This window comes from Rattus norvegicus, chromosome 3 (assembly GCF_021556685.1).
Source record: "Rattus norvegicus strain SHRSP/BbbUtx chromosome 3, alternate assembly SHRSP_T2T, whole genome shotgun sequence".
In the NCBI taxonomy this organism is placed as follows: domain Eukaryota; kingdom Metazoa; phylum Chordata; class Mammalia; order Rodentia; family Muridae; genus Rattus; species Rattus norvegicus.
In genome coordinates, this window is record NC_141536.1 from 124685931 (window position 1) to 124692104 (window position 6174).

General features: G+C 40.5%; 1 long non-coding RNA gene across 1 annotated transcript in view; it reads right to left on the reverse strand.

Moving 5' to 3' along the window:
• The window catches only part of LOC102547911 (uncharacterized), an 89843-nt gene extending 86445 nt beyond the window's left edge, over positions 1-3398 (reverse strand). Inside the window, exon 1 of the long non-coding RNA XR_015683830.1 lies at positions 3283-3398. This is a non-coding gene — a long non-coding RNA (uncharacterized LOC102547911). The remainder of the gene's footprint in view (positions 1-3282) is intronic.
• Between the last annotated feature and the right edge of the window lie 2776 nt (positions 3399-6174).

Below are 6174 nucleotides of genomic sequence, written 5' to 3' on the forward strand. Positions count from 1 at the left end.
TGTTTCAAGGGAATGTATTTAAAACTCATAAAATGTCACAACACCAGAGAACTGGCATCGTTGGAGGTTCTTTTTAGCTGACTTGACTGTTTTGGAAGAAACCAAGTTTCTGAACTTTTGAAGATGTACATCACCAAAAGTGTTCTGAAAGAAGACGGGAAAGACTAAGGCATGTGTCTTGACCAGAAATTCCCACGCACACCACATTGGCAGTACACGTACCTCTGTGGCACAGCACTTTTGGCTTTTAGCTAGAGCCCATGGATTTTGGTGGTATGAATATGATCTTTCATTTATGCAACAATTCATCACAGGGGTTCATTTCTTTATGCAACAATTCCTTCCAGGCACAATTTCAAAGACCTGACCTGCCTGCAAATTAGCATAGAATCTTCAGCCTGGGAAACAGTTCCATTATTTCAGGAATCAGAGAGCTGAGTTCACATTCCCAAGCTGTGCTCTTTAGTTAAGACAGAACCACCACGAGAATGGTTCTAACTTCTCTAGATCTTGCTTATTCTCACTGAGAATGTAAGAAAGTTGTGGAACAAGAGAATGGCTCAGTAGAACTTTGTTTCTATTCTTTGCACGTGGTTAAGAGTTTGTATTTCCTAATTGGTAGAAGTCTTTGCAGAATCCTTAACCCAATCTTATTTCACTGGTGACAGCCAGGAAGAGAAACTGAATCTCCAGGTAGTAAGAGCTTCCCTGGGCTTCTCCCCACAGATGCTACAAGTCTTAAGAGTTCATTACTTTATGCAAAACAAGGCAGTGCCACATCGAACTGGCCTGATTTACTACTGCCTCCTCCCTGTAATTTAAAGGGTTAATTTGCTTTCATGTTGCTCCCACTGAGAGGCACTGTTATTATGGGATGCAGATTCCCACAAAAATAAAGAGAGGTGCTTTTCTCCAAGCACAGACTGGCAAGATCATAGTTAATTTCCATGAGAGCGGAGAGCAGAAGCACAGGGCCAGTCTTTGAAATCCACTTGGGACATGTTATGTGAGAGAGACCGGTGCTTGAAAGACAGGAATCCCATACCTTGAATTCACTTTCCCATGAAAGGCGACAGGAAACAAAAAGCAATTCACCTTCCCTCCCTCCCCATCCTCTCCAGCCCACTTGTTTTCCCGGGGTATCAGGCAGCAACCTAAAAATTTCTAACTTGGGAACTACACCACCCTGCAGAATTAATGTGCATCTTCACAAGATCACCTAGGATTTACATGAAGCCTGGAGACATCATCCCTTTACTTGACCAACTCTGCTTATTACAAGTCTATGCTCTTTTTTTTTCTTTCAATTTTTTTGGAAAGGACATTAAAACAAAACAAAACACTGAGTGCTCTCATGTGAAAAAGGGTCACGTCAGTATTTTGAAAGTGTGCTTTGTCACAAGATTTGCAGGATATTGAGAAAACCAAGAGCCTGTATGGGTATGAAATGGCATCTGTGGCTTTCCAATGTCATTATCTAATGAGATCGTATAGTCTTACTTTGCAAGCTATATGTGACTTTGTTTTCCTGTAACTGTGGCATTCTGCAGACACTCAGCGGCTGATCTCAAACACAGAAAGTTCAAGGGCAAACCCAAAATTTAGCCCCAGAAGTTAGGAATACCTTAGAAAATGCCTGGAGTTGTTTTGCTTGCTAAGTCATTTGATGTTTTGTTGTTGTGGAAGGCAGAGGCTTGAATTAATAATATGCAGATGGGTATGCAAAATATGCACTTGATGTGTAAGTATAATTATGACACGAGGTTTAATTACACCATGTCACAAATTTCTGACTCATTTGTAAACATCTTTATTAGCAAACAAGTATTGAACTTTACCATATGTAAATTCAGATTTAGTTAGACTGTCTGGAAAAAAAATAGGGAGTACAGACATTTGTGGCTCAATTAGCTTCTTATAACTAGAAGGGGAATTGTGTTTATATCTTAGTATTGTCTGACATTTAGAAGAGAAAGCCATAGAGCAATACATATTAATTAATTGGTTATCATCTTAATCAGTTAATTAGTTAATTGTTTGAAAAAGAAGTAATCAGGAGAGCTAAATTCTGCTTCAATTCACCTAATTGGCAAGCAGAGTTATAATCCAGAAATGTGGCCCATTGTCCTGCTCCCTATACTTGTAAAACCACATCTCATAAACTCTCCACACTCCCAGACACTCGGCAGGGAGGAAGCGAGGAAATGAGCCTTCAGTGAGGTGGGAGGGAAACCGATCTATTCCTGGAGAAGGGAGGCATGAGCTGTACCTCTCTGACAGGTAGTCCCCTTACACTGCAGGGTAATGTGCCTGGTATGCTTTGAAGACTTCCTATGGTGGTGGGCTTGACAAGTCTTTCAGTAGACACTGATTCTTATCACCAATCCCTAACAGTCTGTTTTGTCCACAGAAGGAAAAGGAGGGAGGGGAAGGGAGAGGGAATGGGAAACTGATAACACTCTACATTTAGAAAGAGTTTAAACAGAGGCTTCGGGGACCTAACTGGATTGCTAGCTGAATGGGTCTGGATTTTGCCTGGCACAAAAAGGGGTACTGGAGCCAGGCACTGTGTGTCTGAGCCACAGGTCTCTAAAAACCACTTGCACCTATCCTGACTACGCCCAGTGTTTCTAGCAATAGCTACACGTGCGGTGTGAATATTTATGAGCTCGGTTCCAGACACGTGCATTTTACTGTTTATAGATTATTCCTCAAGAAGAATGGATATATCACTTTGAATAACTTAGCTGGTTAGGGGTAATGAGGGAGAGAAAGAGAGCTACTTGGGGCATGGGTGTTCTTGCGATCCACAGCTGGCATGGATTTGAAGGGCCATTTATCACCCTTTCGTGACACAAAATGGTAGGGACTGCTGTTTGCTTAGTTGCTTACTTTTTAATCAACAAAAAACAAAAACTCATCAAAACAACAACAACAACAACAACAAAAACCAATTTTTCCTTCCCAGAGAAGTGGGTAATGACGTTTAGAGGGTCCACAAGAGGAGCTAACAGGCTTCTGCTTGCTTTGGATCAAGGATGTCTCCACGGTGGCTTACTTTTGCTACAAACCACTGAGCTACATATCCTGTTCTTTAGATATAGGCTCCATTGCACAGTAAATGTTTTTCAACCTTCTGTACCACACAAGACACCTTAAAATATACATATAAAAGCACATGCTTACATATTAACTGAGAGATAATACATTGCAAGCATTCCTACATAGTGATTTGTGCATAAATTAGAACATACCAGAAGTCGATGAGCAAACATCACTCACCCCAACTTTCTGCCTTGCTGGTTGTCCCTAGGAGAGTCCCTGAAGTCCAGCCGTCACTGAGCAAGTGAGGAGAACCTAATTAAAAAGACCTTGCATCTTGCAGTACTTTTGGGTCTGTTGCCTGCTTATTATGCAAGAGACAAGTCATTTCTCAATTGACTTGAAGCAAACCTGGCATGGCTCAGGGTATTAGCACTAGCTGTGGGCTCTGCTTGGCATCTGGCTCTTGTGCTAACCTGGAAAGCTGGCTTTATCCCCTATCCCAGAGCCTGACTACCACACTTTCTCAGAGCTAAAAATCAAAAGCTCCTACCATATCTAGCTTGGTTTTTTTTTTTAAGTACTTTCTTGGCTTTAAATCTTCTTTGGAGTTACAACGTGTACTGTGTCTTCTCTTTCTCTTTTCTTCTTTCTGTTTATCTGTCATTCTCTTCATGGTATGTAAAAAATGTTGGTCATTTTTGGTTACAGCACCCATAGGAGTAAAATGGTGTCTAGTAAATAGTAGGTGCTTGCTAACAGAAAGTACAACGTTTGTATAGCCGTACAGCAATTGGGAGCCAATCCATCTATAAACGAGACTCAGCCCTTTGTGTAATAAGCTTACTGTTTGCAAAAGGCTTTATAACTAAAGAATGTAGTGTATCCCAGCCTGTCATATGTTCATTGTTTATTATGTAACTTCTACAGGTAAAAGACATTACATATTGGGGGCTGGGAGGCTTAACCTAGAACCTTTGTTTATCCCATGCATTTAATCAGAACTCAGGCCCTGAATTCAAAACACCATGTGAACCAGCCCTTGAAATATGACCTCTTTATTTGAGAGAGCAGTATCTCCAGGTCAAATGGAGTGTCCCATGAGCACTCCCCTGACCTTATTGCCAACAATTATTACACTAGATGAAGAACTTATTTTCTCACTGATATCCTGCTGCTGTTGTGAGGGGAATTGATTCTAATTGCCAGCTTCCTGCATTTTCTTTAACATTTCGATTTTGCAAGGGGAAAAAAAAAATCTCAGTGATGAAAATTCCACACGTTACTGGGATTACTTCACAAACAGAACATTCTTGGCTTTGGAATTCCCCCTCAGACTCCAAATGGAGCTTACCCAATACAGAAAGCTTGAATCCATTCTGAAATGGACTAAAGACAAGGCAAAATGTTATCTTTGAGCTATGACACTTGGCTTCCAGTGGTCACAAGGAGTGAACTCACATCCAATACCAAACAGGCTGATAACAGACAGGAAACTTCATCATGTAAGAAATGGCCTTCACGGAAGGTATAACTCTGTACACCACATTATTGCCCTAAGCCCAGATCTCCCCAGCATGAACACAGCTAGGCTTCAGGGGGTAGGAGGATCCAGAGCTTCAACATTAAAGGTCAGCTCACAGATCATTAGACTGAAGTCTAGCCAACAGGGGTAGGGGATTGGGGGTGGGGAAGTTGAAGATATTTATCTATTGTGAGGAGATGAGCGAGGAGGAAAATGAGCTCCAGTTCCAAGTCTTCCCTGGCTCTACTCACAGGAAAGCAGGACAATATAATTCAGAAATAAAATTCAGAAACTTCCTCTTTACCAGCGGTCTGATGCTGTCCTGGCACCAATTTGCACTGACATCAGCTCACAGCAGGCTGAACATGAAATTTATCATCACGGAAAAATGACCCTTGGCTGTGAGTAATCTAAAAAAAAATTATAGCCAAAAATTGGGCAAATAAAGATAAAGACATTTGTGCAGGACAAATGTTGCATTTCCTACACACAGCTTTGTAATTCTTCTGTCTCAGGAAATGAATAGAAAAGCAATGGAGGCAGACTGCCTGGGGATTTCTGGTGTTATCTCCACATGGCTTATGTCGATAAAGCTGAGAGGCAGGTAGTGTAGAATGTCCAAGTTGACGAACTTGGATTGCTATCAGTCAATGGCATACAATAGAGATGAGCTAACAGAAAAGCTTCTCGGAAAAAAAATGTTTTGTTGAACTTATAGCTTTACGCATCATAGAGTTTTTCTATTTTCATGTTTAGGCAGCTTAAAGTTGTAGGTTCAGAAGTGTTTATGTTGCATGAGTGTGTGTGTGTGTGTGTGTGTGTGTGTGTGTGTGTGTGTGTACTATGCTTATGTGTGAGAAGTTTGAGATTTTTAAAGGGATGGACTCACAGTCTTTTTGGTCAGTGAGATTCTTAATCACATGGGTTTGGAACTCTGCATGTGTGTGTACTTTAGTTTGATATTTATAAGTTATGTTTTCAAATTGTTGATCTTAACTTTGCTGTGATTCATGTTTTAGTTTTTCCTATTAATTATTATTTTTTTTTTTTGGAGCTGAGGACCGAACCCAGGACCTTGTGCTTGCTAGGCAAGCGCTCTACCACTGAACTAAACACCAACCCCTTAATTTCTTGAATTTATACAGCTGGTTTTTTTTCAAATGCAGGATAATAATAAAAAAAATCTTCCAAAAAGTTAGAAATTTAGTATGAGCAATATAGAGTAAGAAGGTAAAAAAGAAACATTCTTCTATGGAATTCTGTTAGTATATTGAAGATATACCAGGAAATCAGCTAAGCTAAGCAAACACAGACATTTTATACTCAAAAACAGTGCTCTCTCTCTCTCTCTCTCTCTCTCTCTCTCTCTCTCTCTCTCTCTCATCAATAAATCACTGTCATAATTGTCCCAAAGTGGTTTGAGAAACAGCCTTTGGGGGAAGTCCTTCTTCCCAAAATATCCACCTTATCTGGTTTTTCCTGATAGCTCAAATTCCACTGTTTGAGAGGGCTGCTATAGAGCTAAGGGGTGCAAATGTCTCTGTGAAAGGAGGAGCCAGGAGCTATTTACACTTCAGGGTGAGGTGTTTAATCAAATGTGATAACTA